Below are 19,925 nucleotides of genomic sequence, written 5' to 3'. Positions count from 1 at the left end.
ACACCACAAGAGCACTTGTTCAGCTGTGTTCATATCAGCATTGTTTGTAATAGCCAGAACATGGAAACAACCTAGATGCCCTTCAACTGAAGAATGGATAAACAAAATGTGGTACATATACACGATGGAATACTACTTAGCAGAGAAAAACAATGACATCATGAGGTTTGCAGGCAAACGGATGGATCTAGAAAAAAACCCTATCAATTTATAATTGCAACTTTATAGAACACTTAATGTCTTTCTTGTCCAGATCTAGTTGCTTGTTTGCTTAGATTGCTGTAAGACAGAGTCTCACCTTCCTTAGTCAAGAACTGAGTTCCTGTGCTATAAACTAGAGTCAGGGATCCAGAGTCAGCATCAGTTGTGGGTGCGTGGTAGGTGATTTAGTGTGATTTGTTCAGTTTACATCAGTGGCATGGACACCTTTCAACAAAGTGCAGACTCACACCTGGCCCTGTCTGACTGAGCATTCCTTGGTGAGGAAGAAGAACCTTCCATGCTTCCTTGCTAGTGGAATATGTTCCAGTCTCCTTTAGATTAAGAAGATATTCCTTCTCACTGTAGGAATCATGAGATCTCCCATTCCTCCTCCAGTCTCTGTAATCCCTCACTGAAGATATTTGGGTACTCAGAGGCTCTCTTCAACTTATGAGAGGTGAGAAGACCTGGGTAAGAATGAGATTGACCTCAGAGCCTGGACAATTAAACTAAAAGTCTCTTCTAAGCCCTACTAGAAAGTCCCTACCATTTTTCTGCATTCTGAAATATACGAAGCAAGCAGCCTCTATGTTTCTGTATTTCTTACCATTTTCTACTTGTTGCCTGTGTTCATTTCTTTTTCTACTTTTATTTTCCACAACTTTTTTACATCTTGTAGTTTTATATGAGAATTTTATGATATAATTTTCTCTTCATTTAGCATGAATTATACTTAAACACCTTAGTCATTGCCATGGGGATTATAGTATATACTTACAATAGATTTATTTTCAAATAACACTATATTGCTTCACAGGAAGAAGATGTTCAGTATAATAAAATTCTTCTAATCCCCCTACCTGTACCTCAAATCATTGTTGTCACTTAAATGAAAACATATATAAATATATGCATGTGACTATAAATAGTGGAATACATTAAGGCTATCATTATTTTAAAGAAATGATTTTCTGTTTAGAATGAGAAAAATAAAATTTAAAACTTTATTTTGGCCAGTAAGTTTTATTCACCTCCAGTGTCCTTCCTTCCTATTTGTAGATTTAAGGTTTTCTTTAATTCTTTGAGAATTTCATAAAGTGCAATTTGATCACATTCACCACTTCCTCCCAGATCTACAACCCCAACTTCCCTATCCACCCAACTTTTTTCTTTCATTTGTTTAAAACCCACAAATCCCAATTTGTGCAGCCCATATACTCTCAGGTGTCAAATCATCCATGAGCATGTGGTTTACCTCCCAGAGGGTACATCTTTACAGGAAACTGACTCTTCTTTCCCCAGCAACTCTCAGTTTGCAATAGCTCCTCATCTGGGGGTGAGGCTTTGTACCCACCTCCTCCTCTCTCCTTGCTGGTATTTTATGTTTGAGATTGCTCGGGTCTTGTGCATGCTGTCACATCCTCTGAGTTCACAGGTGTAACTGTCCTGACGTCTTCGGAAGACCCTGCTTTGGTGTCATCATCTGCCACCTTACAATCTCTCCTCCCTCTGTTCTGTGCTGATTCCTGAGCCTTGGGAGGAGGGGTTGTGATAGACCAGCCCCATTTAAGGCTGAGTGTTTCATAGTCTCTTATTCTCTGCACCTTGAACAGTTGTGGACCTTTGTGTTAAAGGCCATCTGCTACGCAAAGAGTTAAGAGATTCACTAGTCTAGGGTGTCATAAATCATGATGAGTCATTTTAACACTGTTATTTGGCAAAAGAGTAGTAATAATTCACCCAAGTAGCCACAGATTCTTGGTCTTAATACACCTTTTGTATTTTTATCATTGTTCTTGGGTGTGTTTTATTCCAGTCTTTTCTCTCTTTGCATTTCAGTTTTACACATCTATTATCATACCCTAAAGCTCAGAGATCATCTCTTCAAATGTACCCAGTCTACAAAAGAATTCATCAAAAGCATTTTTTATTAGCATTACAGTTTGATTTGTCCTTAACTCATCTTTGGAATGTTTCTCAGAACTTTCCCTTCTCTGCTCACATCATTCACCCATTGTGTGCCATTTACTTTTTCCATTTTAACCCTTTGCATGATGATTATTTTTAGTTCTTGATCTGATAATTCTGAAGTTCTTGCCATAACTGACTGGTTCCGGTGCTTTTTATTGTGCAAATGATTTTCTGTTGTTGTTTTTTGTTTTTGTTTTTTTTTTAATTTTTGGATGACAGGTGACTGAATGTAGCCTTGTAATTTTTTTATTGAAAAATAGACATGCCATTATAGGAGCTGTGCAATACAATTCAGTTTTTCTAATAAGTTAATAGTAACTACAGTGAAATAGGCCATTAACAATGTAGCAGGAAGCATTGGGGTGGCCCTGTGATTGAGTCTCAGGCTTTAGGGGAACTTGTGTATATTCTTGGCCCTGTAACTACTTGGGTGTACCTTAGTGCTCTTCCTGCTCCTCCTAAGTTGCACAGATGGCTAGACGTGCTTTAAGTTGGGCATGTCGACATTCTCATGCAATTTAGACTATGAGAAGATCTTCACTGGATTAAGCCCTGGTGAAAGAGATCATCTTGACATAAGAGTTGTTTATGTAAAAGAGATTGTTCTCGTTCATTTCAAAATGGTTTATTTTCTCTTCTCCTTGACAGAAGCATTAGTGGACTTTTCTCTTGTGAGGACATTGAGGTAAATGCAAAAGAGTTTGGAAGCCTCCCTATAGCTGTGCCCTTGTAGTTTTTAACTCTCAAATAGTCCCCTGGGACCTTCTCTCAGTTTTTCCCTTATAGTACAGGCTTTACTTTCCCAGCACTAATTTTCACAGAGGCATCCTTTTATGAATTTCTGCTCTGGTAAATGTTGATTTTTTTTTCTCTCCCTATCTCTTTCTCCAACATGGAGAATTTTTCACTGTGACCTCACTTTTGTGAAGATCCAAATTTAGTTGTTATGTATGTATGTATGTATGTATATATGTATTTATTTATTTATTTATTTATATTTGCTCAGTCCTTTCACGTCCATATATTGGGATGTTGATTTCTCAAATTCTTCTCCAGCTGAGTAGAAACAGGAGATCTCTCCAAAGCCTCTTTTTATCAGCATCGCATATGCAAGCTTAGTCTCAATACTCATGAAAAACATCACACCAAGATGCATCTAACTACTGTTTTCCTCTGAGCCTCTGTTTTTATTCAGTGTTACCATTCACTTCTAATTGGATGTTGATTTCTAAGGTTTAGATCTTAAAAGCTCCACCAAGGCCATGTGCTGAAAGTTTGGTCCCCATTCTGCAGCACTGTGGGGAAGTAGTGGAACGTAGAGAAAGTGAAAAGGCAGGTAAAGCACTGGGAATAGGCCCTTCAGAGAGACACTGGCCCCTGGAGATCTCTTCTGTCTTACTCTCTTCGCTTTTTAGCCACCATGAAGTGACCGGCCTCCTTTGCTACAAGCTTGCTGCCATGATACGCTGCTTTGCCACAGGCTCAGAAGCAATCGGGCCAAGCAATCATGGACTGAAACCATATGCCAATAAAATTATTCCACTTTTAAGTAGATTATCTCAGGTACCTTGTCACAGAGAGAGAAAGTTTATCCAAACACTGATTAATCTAATCTACCTTTAAAACTTTCATTGTGAAGCTGCCATTTTTTTAAAAATGTGTGTTAAATGTTCATTCTTCCCCTATCATTCTTTCTGTCTTTGACCTCTCCTTGCTCTGGTGTATCTTATTATATTTATCTCTTCAAAACAAAATTATAATGCTATCACAAGTTCAATTTTCTTCAATATCTAATCCATTCCATGTTTGAAAAGCAAGGTGCTCTACAAAACCAGCCCAAATTATATTACCAGTCTGAGACTCTTGTAATATCCATAGCATACTAAGCTGTCATTTACAGACCAAGTCATCAGTCTATAAATACCTCCTACATCCTCCCAACTTACCTATTTGCTTATAATACTCCCATGACTTTTAATGCTCATAAACACAAAATCTTCTAAGGCTGATTTTAAGACTTTACAGCTAGCTATTCCCAATAAGATGTTCTTTCTCTCTTCTCTGCTATCTACAGCCGTGAACTGTATGAAGAGTAACAGCTGTTGGCTGCACAGTATAACCATGTGTGCCCCTGTAATACGGGGTGCTAGGCAGGATAAGGAGGGATAAAGGGCCCATTGTAATCATCTACTTCCGTTCACCATTTGAGACATATGCCTATGTGTCAGTATGCCATATATACGCTTTCTCTAACACAAATGCCATAATCAAGAGCCAATAAGACCCAATAGAAAAGGAATGAATTTTTAAAATCTAAGAGGGTTGGGAAATGGCTTTGTCAATACAGTGCTTGCCTTACAAACATGGAGACCAGGGTTTGGATGCCCAAACCTCGTGTAAAGGTCAGGTATTGTTGTAGGAAACTGTAACCCCAACGCTGGAAGCAAGAGGAAGAAAGAAGCAAGTTGATCCCAGGGACTCACTTGCCATCCAGGCTAGCTGAATCAAGTAGCTTGGTCTGCTTAAGGGGCCCCCTGTCAATAAGATCATGATCTGTCCCTGGTGCATGAGCTGGTTTTTTTGGAGCCCATTTCTCATAGTGGGGCAGCCTTGATGCAGAGGGAGGGACTTGGTATTGCCTCAACTGAATGTACCAGGCTTTGCTGACTCCCCATGGGAGGCCTTACCTTTTGAGAGGAGGAGATGGCAAGTGAGTTAGGGAAGGAAGCTGGGGCAGGGGTAGGAGGATGAGAGGGGGATCTGTGGTTGGTTTGTAAAATGAATAAAAAAAATTCTTAATAAAGAAAAAAGATATGGGAAAATATATATATTTCTTAGACTATAGTGGACAATTGCCAGGTTATTTGTGGTCCATTCAAAGCACTGACTAGTCTTCCATGGCCTGGTGAGAAATAACCCAACAATAACCTTTCAGCGAGTATTAAATCTCTCCAAGATATTTGTAACTAATTATAAGATTAAAGGTAAGCAAACGACAAGGACTTCACACTGACTCAAAGCTAACAAAATGAGAAGGTGAAATAACCATGACGAATTAAGCTAAATTAGTTAGCCCTCCTTACCTTAGACACATCCTGGGTTCTAGGCCACCCAGAGCAACTCTTAGCTGATGAAAAGGCTAAACCAAATAACATTAAAGGTAAATATTTCCTCTTCGGTTGAGAGGTGGCTCACTGCTTTCACGTCCAGGGTACACTTGACTCTGAAAGAAAGACAACTACGTGTTTCTTCAAGGAAAAGTACAAGAAACAAAGACCTAAGCAAAGTAGTTCTTTGTCCTCTCCCGTGTACCCACCTCAGCCTGCAGGGTGGACCCTTTCCCTCTGTGCTCCACTAGAGCTGTAGCTTCCTCTGCCTCTCCTTCCTCTGCCTCCTCCTCCAGGCTGCTGCCTAGGTTTCCTCCTCACCTGTCCTGTCCTTTGCTCTTTTTAACTCCAATAAACTATCTTTATGTCCCCTTCTGCATCTGATTTTAAACTCTTTTGTTGTTGTTGTTTTGGGTTTTTGTTGTTGTTGTTTTTTGAGACAGGGTTTCTCTGTGTAGCTTTGGTGCCTTTCCTGGAACTCACTCTGTAGCCCAGGCTGGCCTCGAACTCACAGAGATCCACATTGCTCTGCCTCCCAAGTGTTGGGATTAAAGGCGTGGTGCCACCACCGCCTGGCTCCTGATTTTAAACTCTTACCAATGAGATCAAGAACTGCAAATGGGACTCTGTTTCCTCTTCTTCCCACTCCATGACATTTTGTCTTATTTATAAATTTAATCGGAGTTCTCAGTATACCTAACATAGTTTGACCATATTATTCTCTATGAATTGCCTGGTATCTTATCTGATGCAGAGCTGACACAAAGCCAAGTTTATGATGAAATAAAAAGAATTTTACATATTTTCATCTTTCAGTCTTAATAATCCAAATATGTGATTGAATAAGAACATATGCCTGTAACATTAAGGTAAATGGAGTAAAAAGTGGTTCTCTTCAAACTGACCATAAATAAATCAACTGACTGAAATTAAACATCTCTGGAACTAAAGAACACAACTTCCAGGAATATAATTATGTATGTGTTGTATAAAAATCTGAATTGTCATCAGACTACTCACAGTTTATTCTGATTAATTCATTGTTCCATAGAAGAGATAACCAACTTTTAAATAAGCATAGCAATAACCAACTAGATAGTGTAAATACCTTTGTGAATTATATCTCCAATGTTATGTTGATAAAACTAATTTTGAATATAACACCTGTGATTATTTTACTAAAACTCCAAAATTTTCTTATGTTGCAGGCCATAATGTATAGACGATTCTATGTCCTTCACATAATAAAGTCAATTCCAATTGTTTTAGAAACCAATTTAAAGCCATATTACCAAGTAAATCACACCCAATCATTTCTTTTTTACCAAAATTTTCATTAATTAAATTAACTCTTCATATATATATACATCTTACCTAGTTTCCTTAGAGTTTTCTAAAGTAAAATTTATCCTCCAGTAATGGCAACATGTCATCAAGAAAGAATACACTGCAACAATCAGAAAAGATCATTTGCAAAGCAAAGTACAAGAACAGTTTTTATTGTATTTGTTGAATTGATGTCTAGAGGCAACTGCTTACAAAGTGTGTGGAGCTAGAAGATCTTACGCTACATGAAATAAACTGTGTAGAGACTGAAAACTACCATATGCTGTCACTCATATGTGGAAACTAAAGTGATATCATGAATACAGAGTGGTGACTAGGAGGCAGTAGGAAATGGGAAAGGCACAGCGATAGGGAAAGTGGGTAAATTTTACCCAGGAACCCACTGCTTCTTGGAGCAGCACTGTCTAGCTTTGTAGAGTAACTCTTTCATTTCTACCTTGTATTGTTTATTTGAGTTTCAAAGTAGTAGATTTCCATATTACTTTCTCATACACCATTCATTTTGGTTAATACAGTCTCCTCTAACTGCACTCCCTTCATGATTAAACCCTATCGCCTCTGGCATCCCCACTCTCTACTTTCTTTTTATGTATTTTCAACTGTTTTCCTTCCCCCAAGAATTCCCTTGAATGTCATCTTCCTAGTCTCCAGGTTCGCACAGTTACTTGAAGTTAAGCAAGCAGAGATAAAGAGTAGAAGGTGGGATCTGAATATGAGAGATTGCATGAATTTTGACGTTTTCCTTTGAGATCAGATTAACCCAGTATCTTTTCCAGTTTTATTCATTTACCTTCAATTTTATAATTTCACTTTTCTTTGTAGCTAAATAGAATTCCGTTGTATATTTTTACTACATTTGAATTATCCATTCTTCACTTGATGGACATTTAGGCCACTTCAACTTACTTAGCTGTTGTAACAAGAGCAGCAATGAACATGGCTGTGTAAGTGTCTCCATAGTATGATAAAGAGTCCTTTGAATGCCCACCCAAAAGTGCTATAGCTAAATCACATAAAAATAGATTATTTTTAGAGTTCTTTTTTTAATCCCCCAGACTTGTTTGCAAAGTAATTATACTAGTTTACACTTCTACTAACAGTTTATGAGGATTCACCTTTCCCCACAACCATGCCAGTATTTGTCACCATTGGTACTCTTGATCATATCCATTCTGACTAGGATGAGATGGAATCTTAAAAGGGTTTTAATCTTCACTTTTCTGATGCCTAAAGATACTTATGATTTTTTTATAGTGTTTTCTAGGCATTTGTATTTCTTCTTTTGAAAACTCTATTAAGTTCTGCAGGTCATTTTTAACTTTTTCTTGGTATTAAGACTTTTGAGTACTTTTGCTATTCTGCACTCTAATGCTCTGTCAGATAAACAGCTGACAAAGATTTTGTCCTATTCTATGGCCTGCCTCTCATTGGATTGACAGTTTAAGTACAGAAGCCCTTTGGTTTCATGTGATCCCATTTGTTGATTGTTGGTCTCATTTTCTGTGTTATAGAGTCCTATTCAGAAAGTCTTCTATTGAGGTCCCTGGTCTTTGGAGTTGAGTTTTGCACAAGATTAAAGACAGGATCTAGTGTTATTTTCTGCATGCTGGTATCCATATTCCCAGCATTACTTATTATAGTAGTTGTCTTTTATCCACTGTATGTTTTTGGCATCTTTGGCAAAGAAACAGATAGTTGTGCTTGTGTAGACTTATTTCTGAAACCCCTATTCTACTCCATTGATCTATGTGTCTATTTTTTCAAGTCCTGTGATGTTTTCATTACTATATCTCTGTAGTATGACTTGAAGTCAGAAATGGTGGTACCTCATGCAAGATTATTTTTGTTTAGGATTGTTTTGTCTACCTATGTTTGTGTGTGTGTGTGTGTGTGTGTGTGTGTGTGTGTGTGTGTGTGCTTCCATATGAATTTTATTTTTCCTCTATCTTTGAGGAGTGGCCCTAAACTATTGACCGGGATTGTGTTGAATTCATATATGTCTTTAGGAAGAATGGCTATTTTGATGACATTAACTCTTCTGATCCATGACAATAGGAGATCATTTTTTCTTTTGGTGTTGGCTGTAGACTTGTTGTATGTAGCCTTTATTACACGAAATATGCTGCTTCGACCTCTAGCCTTTCTGTAACTATTTTCAAGAGTGTTAAACTTTGCCAAAGACCTTTTCTGTATCTATTAAAATAACCATATGATTTGATTTCTTTATGTGATTATTATATTGATTGATTTGTATATGTTGAACAACACCTGTATCTCTGGAATGAAGCCAAGTTAATCATGATAAATGATCCTTTAATGTGCTATTGGATTAGGTATGCAAGGATTTTATTGAGAATTTTTCTATCTATATTCATCTAGAAGAATCTGTAATTTTTTCTTCCTTCCTTTCTTTCTTTCTTTCTTTCTTTCTTTCTTTCTTTCTTTCTTTCTTTTCTCCTCTTCCTCCTCCTCCTCCTCCTCCTCCTCCTCCTCCTCCTCCTCCTTCTTTTTTTGTCAATGTTGCTATATCTTTATCTGGTCCTTATATCTTTTTCCAGGTTTCAGAGTAGAACTGGCTTCATGAGAAGAATTTAAAAGCATTCTTTTCCTCTTTCTCTTACTGAATAATTTGAATAGTATGTATGTTCTTTTTTTGACAATTCAGTTGATTTCTACAGTGAGCTTATCTGTTCTTGGGATTTGTTATATGGAAAATTCTTTTTTACTGCTTGGAGCTCATTGTTGATTGTATTTTCATCTTGTTTTGATTTTGGTGTGCTATATGTATCTAGAAAATTTATTTCTTTCATATTTCCCAACTTGGAACATAGGTTTTTAAAGCACATCTGAATACCATCAGTATCTGTTATAACATCTCTCCTTCATCTCTAACTTCATTAATTTGTATCTTCTCTATCTCTTTTTGTTAATTTGCCTAAGTGTTTGTCAATTTTGCTTCTCCTTCCAGAGAACCAACTCTTTATTTTATTTAGTCTCTGTATTATTTCCATTTTCAATACATTAATTTATGCCTTCATCTTGATTACTTTTCCCTATATACTGCTTTGTAGTTTGAATTTTTTCCAAGGACTTAAGGTACATCATTAAGTTATTCATTTGAGAGCTCTGTAGCTTTGTAAATGTAGGTACCTAGCACTGTTAACTTTCTTCTTAGGACTGCTTTCATTTTGTCCTAAAGACAATGCTTGCAAATTGTGTTTTCATATTCAACCAGTTCTAAAAATTATTTTTCCTACTCAACTGAGAACACTACAAATCATAAAAATAACCTTTCAGGCAAGATGTGCCCACCTGCTCAACAGTAACATAACTGTTGTTGGAGTAACCAACTGCCTTCTGATGAGATTTCAGGACCATTCCTAGTGAGAGAACCCATGCCTGGTACTATATGCCCAGTTGATAGCCCATGCCTGCAGATGCAAAAAGCGAAGGGAGACACCTACTTCTGCTGTGTAACTATATTGGCATAGCATTCAACTACCTTTTTTTATTGATTTTATTGAGAATTTTTCCATTTATATTCATCTAGAAGAATCTGTAATTTTTTCTTCCTTCCTTCCTTTCTTTCTTTCTTCCTTCCTTTCTTTCTTTCTTTCCTCCTCCTCCTCCTCCTCCTCCTCCTCCTCCTCCTCCTCCTCCTCTTCCTTCTTCTTTTTTTGTCAATGTTGCTATATCTTTATCTGGTCCTTATATCTTTTTCCAGGTTTCAGAGTAGAACTGGCTTCGTGAGAAGAATTTAAAAGCATTCTTTTCCTCTTTCTCTTACTGAACTATTACCAAATACCTACTTTCAGCCTCTCTTTGCAGTGAATGATGGAGAATTAAGAAACAGGGGGCAAGATGCTCAGAATAAGTGATGGTGGAGTGCAAAGCCCTGGCCAAGACATTTATACTACCCCCTTTAAGACTGAGGAAACAGCCGGGTGGTGGTGGTGCACGCCTTTAATCCCAGCACTCGGGAGGCAGAGCCAGGCGGATCTCTGTGAGTTCGAGGCCAGCCTGGGCTACCAAGTGAGTCCCAGGAAAGGCGCAAAGCTACACAGAGAAACCCTGTTTCGAAAAACCAAAAAAAAAAAAAAAAAAAAAAAAAAAAAAAAAAGACTGAGGAAACATTGCAAGAGACAGGACAGAAAGAATGTAAAAAACGAGAAGATAAGGTGAAGAGCTGAACTGTCATCTTCTACACTTCACATAACCATTGCAATCATGGACTCACAGCAACTTCATTATTTGTGCAGAGCCAGCACAAGACTAGTTTTGTTACAAATCAGGCCCTTCTCCTTATTGCTGAACTATTATTGGCTATTGACAGTTTCTGGGAAATGGAGAGTCATTGTCTTCAGTTGTGTATCGATTGCTGAGCCCACCAAGCACCAAAAGATAGCTTTATAGCTATGATCACACAGATAGCCTTGACCAAACATGATGGGCACAGCACAAAACTAATATTCATGAATGTGGGGAAAAGATTTGTAGAGAAGAGAATGGGGTGAAAAGAGTTGGAGTGAAATGGGAAAGGGTGGGGATAAAGTGGCCAGTACTCATTGTGTATGTGTATGAAATTATGAAAAAAAGAAATTTAATCAATAAAAAGACCAGGTGCAGCTGGATTTGGTTAGTGCATGTTGTATGCACATATAGAACTATCACACTGGACCCTACCAATGTACAATTAATACATGCTAAGAAAATATGAATGCTTTAAGCCTATATTTAATGTTCTGTTTACTTCAGTTGAAATAATAGAAATAATAGTTTTTATTGGTGGAGATATGAGTGTGCTGAAAGGATAGACTATCAAAGTACTTATTTGTAGCAGTAGATCGAAAACAATACACAAACATTTGGGCAAGGTCAGTCAGATGGCTCATTGGATAAAGTCCCTTACTGCTAAGCCTGAAGATCTGGGTTCAATCACTGAAACACCCATGGTAGAACAAGAGACTCTTGCAGGTATTCTGGCCTTCATGAATGCACCATGGCACAAGTGTGCTCTCCCCACTCTCTTCAAAATAAATGTAATTGGAAAGAAACAGATAGACATAAACTAATTTTTTGCTTGGTATGTAATACATAGATACATATTTAGTTCTGTGACAAGGCTAATATGGAGGGAACATTCTCTAATATGATGCAGTTGTCCAATAGTTCACTAATACTATACATTTTATATTCAGACTTGACATACAGAGCTAGATAAAACCAGAAAGTAAAAAAGTATTTATTCATAAAATACCAAACTTATCCATCAATTCAAAGAGCAACAAAACAACCAGCAGGATAATTATTGTCTATGAACAAGACCTTTAAAATACACTATTTTAGTGTGTGCGTGTGTGTGTGTTTGTGTGTGTGTGGGTGTGGGTGTGTGTGTGAGAGAGAGAGAGAGAGGAGAGAGAGAGAGAGAGAGAGAGAGAGAGAGAGAGAGAGAGAGAGAGAGAGATATTTTGGTTTTTTTCTATGTTTTTAATATATCATGATCAGAGTTTCCATTCCCTCTACTCCTTCCAGTTCCTCCCCACCTCCCATCCCATCCAGATCAACTTCCTTTCTGTCTCTAATTAGAAAAGAAGACAAGAACAGGCTTCTAAGAGATAGCAACCACACATAACAAAATAAACTATAAGATAAAACAAAAACTATCTCATCAAAGATGAACAAGGCAAACCAGCAAAAAGCAAGAGCCCCAAGAGAAGTCACAAGAGTCAGAGACCCACTGTTCACACATTCAGAAGTCACATATAAGTGCTAAATTGAAAGCCATAATATATATGCAGAAGACCTGATGCAGACACATCTGGTGTCCTCCATCCCCTCTGGCTCTCACACTCTTTTTGCCTCTAATTCCTCTTCTACACAGTTCTCTGAGCTCTGGGGTTAGGGAGCATGGACTGATGGAGACATACTATTTCCAGCTATGGGTTCCAAAGTCTCACTCTTTGCATAATGGCTGGATGTGGGTCTTTGTATTTGTTCCCATCTGCTGTAGCAGGAAGCTTCTCTGATGCTGACTGAATAAGGCACTGATCTATGACTATAGCATAATGATATTAGGAGTCATTTTATTGTATTTAGGTGAGTAATAATTGATTTTACCCAAATTCTCTGTGCTGTCTAGTCTTTGGTTTTTGGTCACTTAAGTAGTATCAGGTACGGGTTTCATCACATGAAGCGGGCATTTAGTCAAATCAGGTGGGTTACTCCCACAAGCTTTGTGACACTGTTGTCCTAGCATATTTTGAAGGCAAGACAGATTGTAGAACAAAGGTTTTGTGCCTGGGATGTTGTTTATGTTTCTCTTTTGGTAGTCTGAAGAGTACCTTTGTATATCAAAAACACTAGAACATAGGGGTAAAGGTTCTATGCAGGCACCAGGACATATACAAAGAGTTGTGTGGGTGTTGTCCTTTCTGTTTTAATATTAAAGAAAACCTTAAGCTTTAAAATATGTGTGTTAGGAGAAATTTTTGAGGTCTAATGTATACCTCATCAAAGTTTCTGCTTTAACCTTGATTTTCTCACTCTCCAGCTTGGACAAAGGTGATTCATAGATTTGTAGCAATGATAATGATAAGTCATCTTATAGGCAAGTTTTCCTTCAAAGCTTTTATATCTTGGTAGTTCAATATATAAAATTATTTTATTTGGTACCATTACCATGGCAAAACTGGGATTTGTAACCTAAAGCCTGAATAAAACCTGAAGTCAACAGCCTCTTTGTTACTCCTCTGTTATTAGAAGATCCTCAGTGCCCTTGAAATAACAAGATCTCCTTCTACTGTTATTATTTTATAGCATACTGATTTTATTCTAAGACCTTACTCTAACCTTTCTATGAATTCAGTCCACGTTTTTAAAAAAGCCACTTAAAACATCCCGTTCTTCAATGCCATACCAAAATTTAAACATTCTCTTGTCTCAAGAACTGTTCTCCATTCTTGGAGCCGTTTTCTGTCAAATATTCCCATCACTCACATGCTCACCCCCTCACTCCACAGATTTCTCAAGCAGACCATCACCTTCTTCAAATTTCTAGCCTCACCCCTGGTCCCTCCTATTTGGTGTGTCTGCATAACTCTCACAGTGTTTTGAAATTCTCTCTGCTAGTTATTGCCTTACTTGGTTATTATCAATGCTCCCTACCACTTCAAGCCTTCCATTATAGTTAGGTTCTTACAAGTAGATATTTTAACTAGCATATTTTTAAGCATACAATAAAAATCCACAGTATCTAATTTGTTTGTTTTTAGTATTTCCTTGGGACAGAGTAAAGAAATTATCTAATTTTTACCTTGAGCTTATGACAAGGAGTTTCAAACTGCTTGAAATTTCCTTAAAGATGGGAATACTGTTGTAAGAATGTGGCGACTCCTCGACAGCTTGAGTATGGAGGCTGTCCAACCAAAGACCAAGTATGTAATCAGAAGGCTGTAACATTTTGTCTCCTTTCCCTGGGGGTGGAGGGCATAAAGAATTTAAATCATGCAGGAGCAGTTTCATCCATCTCCTGTAACACATCCCTAGCCTCAGCTCCACACACTGAAGCTCAATGGAACTTCCTGGTTGGTTAATACACAGTGTTATAAAAAACACCCCAGCCACTAGAAGCCCATATCTACAGTCTCCAGCCTTTGTTGTAATTCTATTATCTAAAAGAAAACTTTACTCATAATAATAGAACTGCCCTGAGATCTGTGAGACAATTAGTTCTAAGGAAATATCACACAAACCTACATTTAATTGACAAAACACCCTAAGTGCTGGCTGATTGACACAGAGTGTGGTTGCTCTGGAAATGGCATGGAACCTGTAGCTGTTGTCAGAAGTAAGCAAGGGAAGACTTAACTTATTCTAAGTCCTGCTCTTTAATCTGAAGCTTCTAGTACTGGCTCTAAGTGGCTAACACTAGTGCTGCACTGAATTCCAAAGTTTCAGTTGGGATTATTATAAAATACTTCAGATAAAATAAGTTATTACGTTTCTATAATCATGTGCATTTTACTTATTTGACATTGTCATCCAAGATGCAGCTTCAATAAATTTCTCAATTTATCCGTATGACAGTTCTTACTCTAATACATTAATAAAATGATAGAGGTCAATACATGTATTAATTTCTTTCATATAGCTCATATTTACTTTTAAGCCAATATTCTATGTGCATTTTTCATTGTGAATGGTGTAAGAAGGAAAAGTAAGAATACAGAATTAGAAGACAAATTCTAAGAACTAAATTTTGGAAATGCTTTATTTAAAGTAAATTTATCCATCATTAACTATGGCTGAATTACATTGTCACTACATGTATACACAATGGATTCATTAATAGTATGTGTTTTATCGATACTATATGTGACTCATTTCTAGCTTAGCAACCGTAAGGAAATTATTCAAAACACCAGGCAGCTGCTAGAATAGGAGGGATTCCCCTTCCACTGGGTTTTATAAGCTGAGGTAAGTATCTACGGCAGAAAAAAAATCAATTATTTTGAGAGAAATTCAAATTCAAAAATCAATAGCTGGCTTTCCTTCGTGAGGGGACTACCTAATGGCTGCAGTCAGTAACGAGAGCACTCTCTAACCTGATGCATTTAGCCAAAATGACTTTAATTTCTACCTTCCAGGATATTCTAGTGCTTCTTCTCTGTCTTATTATTTTGAAAAACTTTCATTAGAGATTCCAGGCTTGTCAGGCAGAAGTGAAAGTCACCACAGACATCATTAGAAGCTCAAACATCTGCTGGAGGTGCCTTATAAAGCTAAATTTAAATCACAGCTTAAACATGTTACAAGGGTGATTGCCATATTATAGGAGTCTCTCTGCTTAATGAAAGCAGAGTGAATAAATGGGTGTTGTGTCCCATCTTTAAGGACTCTGAGGATTTATTGCATTTTAGAAGTGCTGGGCAGGCTTTGCACTCATACCATTATAATATAAAACAGATTCGTTAGCAAATCAACAGTGCAAAGAAGAAAGTACTGCTTCTACTGATGAGCAGGTGAATGTTAGCACCGCTTCAAGCACCATTTTAACAGCACAGTTTGCACTCAAAACAATGAATGGATAATTGTAAGTGATTGTTTTGTATGCAGAAAAATAAGTTTCTAAAGATGCATAATCTACCTTTCTCTCCTTGAACTCCGCTAACAAAACAGGACTGTGTTCTTGAACATAATAAAACTGAATTATGGCCGGGCGGTGGTGGCGCACGCCTTTAATCCCAGCACTCGGGAGGCAGAGCCAGGCGGATCTCTGTGAGTTCGAGGCCAGCCTGGGCTACCAAGTGAGTTCCAGGAAAGGCGCAAAGCTACGCAGAGAAACCCTGTCTCGAAAAACCAAAAAAAAAAAAAAAAAAAACTGAATTATATGTTTTAAATGTTCTCTAAGTCTGACTCTTATTAATGTCAGATTAACCTCTCATCCAGTACAAATTAATAAAGCTCTTCAATGGGTTAAATAAACAAGCATTAACTAGCTAGAAATCTCATCTCGATTGTTATCCATTCAATGGGAGAATTTACTTGAAATTGGAGAAACTTTACTTGACGATATCCACACTTGAGTCTACAGTAACTTATCCCAATTCTGGCATCATACTTAATGTGTTACATCTTTTTATCTTTAAAAAACAAAATAAATTTTGAAAAGAATTAAAATGACTGAGCAAATGGAGAGACAGACACATGCCCCTAGAAAAAGAGATGTTTTTCAAACTATCCTGAGACACAAGATTCTCAAATTCAGCACAATTAGCAATTTGGAGGTTATACTGACTTGCAACATCCCAGCCTCTATCCACAGCAAGCAAGTGACATACATCTACTACCACTTCCGTACCACAGCTCTAACATCCAAAAAGTATCTACAGATGTTATCAAATATCTCCTGGGGATTAAGACAAGTGACAGTTTATTGAATCTACAGATTACTTAATCCAAACTGTAGACATTCAAACCAGTGAGTCTGAGATCAGTTTTATTGCTTTAGAACTGCCCTGGGAGTCGATAATCTCTGGGTCCCTCAGAAACACTAAATGCTTTTTGTTTCTGTTTGCAAGTAATACTAATGAAGGAAGAATAATTTTTGAAGGATGAGCATGTAGCTACATGTAAGCATGTAGCTTCAGCCTGCAACCTTACTAACTGCCCAAAGCTGAAAAAGAGACAGAGGAGTGAAGACACAAGGTCTATTAGCAATCACAAATCCTTGTAAGTTTTTTTTTAAGTATCATACTGTACAAAAGGCTCCCATGAATTCTTCCAACAGTCCATAGAGGAAGATAAGAAAGAAATTTTACAAGTAGGTTTTCATAGTCCTTTCTGCCTCGTCAGAACTTATATCTCTCGTTTATGTGATCATGACCAACAACACATCAAAGGCTAAACAGCATGTCAACTGTCAGGCATCCAGAGAGGATATAAATGAAGGCACTGCCTTATTCCAAAACAGTCAGAAGTCACGGCTTAGAAGTATTCATTCACCCACAGAAATCCACAATGATACCTCCACAATTGACTACTGGCAATGGTCGAGAGAAAGCCCAAACTGACCTACTCTGGTGATAGGATGGCCAAACACCCTAGTTGTAGTGCTAGAAATGACTGAGGGAACTGGATGCAGAGATCCACGGCCAGGCCCCAGGTGGAGCTCCAGGAGTCCAATTGGTGAGAAAGAGGAGGGTTTGTATGAGCGAGAATTGTTGAGACCAAGGTTGGAAAAAGCACAGGGACAAATAGCCAAACGAATGGAAACATATGAACTATGAACCAATAGCTGAGGAGCCCCCAACTGGATCAGGCCCTCTGGATAAGTGAGACAGTTGATTAGCTTGATCTGTTTGGGAGGCATCCAGGCAGTGGGACCGGGACCTGTCCTCAGTGCATGTGCTGGCTGTTTGGAACCTGGGGCTTATACAGGAACACTTGGCTCGGCCTAGGGCTTATACAGGGACACTTGGCTCAGCCTAGGAGGAGGGGACTGGACCTGCCTGGACTGAATCTACCAAGTTGAACTCAATCCTCAGGGGAGTCTTTGCCATGGAGGAGATGGGAATGGGGGGGTGGTTTTTGGGGAAGGCAGGGGGAGGGGAATCCATGGCTGATATGTCAAATTAAATTAAATTATAAAATAAAAAATAAAGAAGTATTCACTCACATCCCTGGAGTATGTTGATATGATCTACATGTCTCTCTTCTTTGGCAGGTATAACTAAATCAGATAGATCAATGTCAAGGAGTTATAAAACTCAACTACAAATATCATTAGAATTATATGTGAATATAGTACTTATATAGTTTTTAATGTTCTAACTAATTTAGGCAGTTTTATCAATTCATCTAGAATATAATGCTCACTTCAGTTAACATGCTGTAGGTCCAACTGTACGTATTGTTGCTATACTTTTTGAGCAACCATATTACTCTTACCTAGTTTACAGTCAAATAAATTTTTCTTTTCCATTGTTTACTATAAAATCTATCCTACACCTTGCAAGTGACTTTTATGAACTAAATACAGGACTATACATTTATTCCTGTCAAATTTATCTTCTTGGTCAAACCCGAATATCTTTTCTCTATATAAACCAAATAACCAAATTGGTGACAAGGTTAGATGTAAATTCCCTTATAAGCTTGATATGACCTCTATCTTTCCTTTATATCTTTTCCCCAATCATTATTAAGAGTTATTTATACTCCTGAGATCCTCTGAGCAAGATGGAATCATAAGGACATGTCAGGAAAACAGAGCAACACCATAAATAACAGAGTGGATCAGTGCACAGTGTACCGGCATTATTCAACAGCCTACTAAATAACATCTGAGGAAATGCTGTTCATTCACCTCCTACCAGCCTTCCATCCCTCTTTCCAGACTTGGCTCATAATGATATTCACCCTCTAACCGTATAGTTTTCAGGGTAATAAGATATTTGTACCACAATTCTTCTATTTATTCTTTTAATGTGTACATACATACTCTCTCTTGTATAATGCATCTGTGTGACATGAAATTCTAGTAACCCCTCAATTTTCAACACATCCATGTCTGCTAGTAAACCTACCATCGTCACCCCCTTTGTGGCCCATCATTTTGGGAATAAATTTGTCTTACTAAATTCTTTTAGTAATAGATGAATACCTCACCTTAATGGTGCCAGTTATTTGTATCAGCTCCTTATTTACATATCCCATCTACCCAATGCCCACCATAATATTTCTCATTTGGGAATTGTTTGTTTGTTTTTAATGATTAAAGTTACTCCTAAAATTTCATGTAATTTTAAAAACTAAAAGGTGTTTATGATAAAAGTTTGCACCTTCTAAAACAAGTTTTGAAATGAGAGTAATCAAACTAGTGGGTTTGACCATTTCTAACATCTTGGCGTTTACATTTCCAGTTTCACGTCTACCATTCTAGGGTATCACTAGAAGAAATCACGTATTCAGAATGAGTACTGCAAGAGTGATATAAAGCCTAGAGTGCTTACCTGTGGAAAAGTAGGTTTGGGCCAAAACAGCAAACTGCTGAACCCTTCCTCAGGTCACTAATGCTTTTCAAAGCCATCTGACCTGAATAAGCCTTGTGAGCCCAACTCCACCTACACTGAGATAAAAACTATTTAGAGAATCAAGGCGACTGATTCCCCCAAAGGACTCCCATTAAAAAACAATCACTTAAGTCAGATAAAAGGTCAAAAGAAGCTCAACACTTGAGCTACAAATTATTTACTCTCTTATCATGATTGTTTAAAAAAAAACATAGCTTAGGTTGGGAAAAGCTTCTAGAGGAAACTTGAGTTTGTGTTAGAGCTAATACTGCAAATTTACTTGAACTCATCAAATCTTCTGATAAAATGTACTGGACACATATATTTCTGAAAACACTTATTGAAAAGTATCTATGTAATAGCAATATTGATTAAGTGAGCCAAGTACATGCCTCCTTATATTATATAATACTAAAATGGAAAATCCCTTTTTACAGAATTTAAAAAGGCATCCATGTTTGTTACAGTAGAATAGTATCAAAATGAATTGACCATTAAGTTTCTCAACCTATAGAAGATTGTTATAGCTTCCATAATCACTACCAGAGCCAACTTATCTGTGCAAGGGATTAACAAAACTGTGATTGCTGTGGGACAATCATTGTACACTGTAAATATGTATTACATTCATTGCTTAATAAAGAGTCGACTGGCCTAAAAAATGAATTGACATGAATATAAATAAGAAAATTAGTACTAAATGCAAGTTTAATAACAGGTAGCTTAC

General features: G+C 37.4%; 2 long non-coding RNA genes across 2 annotated transcripts; both read right to left on the bottom strand.

Annotated features, from left to right (window-relative positions):
* Positions 1-3,333: 3,333 nt before the first annotated feature.
* LOC131912441 (uncharacterized) lies at positions 3,334-6,729 on the bottom strand. Its single transcript, XR_009379633.1, has 3 exons — positions 6,654-6,729; positions 5,256-5,395; positions 3,334-3,467 (listed from the first exon to the last, which is right to left on the bottom strand). It is a non-coding gene; the product is annotated as an uncharacterized LOC131912441 (long non-coding RNA).
* A 4,734-nt stretch (positions 6,730-11,463) lies between these two features.
* On the bottom strand, positions 11,464-19,307 carry LOC131912440 (uncharacterized). Its single transcript, XR_009379632.1, has 3 exons — positions 19,139-19,307; positions 13,939-14,098; positions 11,464-11,652 (listed from the first exon to the last, which is right to left on the bottom strand). It is a non-coding gene; the product is annotated as an uncharacterized LOC131912440 (long non-coding RNA).
* Positions 19,308-19,925: the final 618 nt, after the last annotated feature.

The sequence above is a fragment of the Peromyscus eremicus genome, chromosome 6 (assembly GCF_949786415.1).
Source record: "Peromyscus eremicus chromosome 6, PerEre_H2_v1, whole genome shotgun sequence".
NCBI lineage: Eukaryota > Metazoa > Chordata > Mammalia > Rodentia > Cricetidae > Peromyscus > Peromyscus eremicus.
Note: the sequence above shows the minus strand (reverse complement) of the source record. Positions and strands in the feature narration are given on the sequence as shown.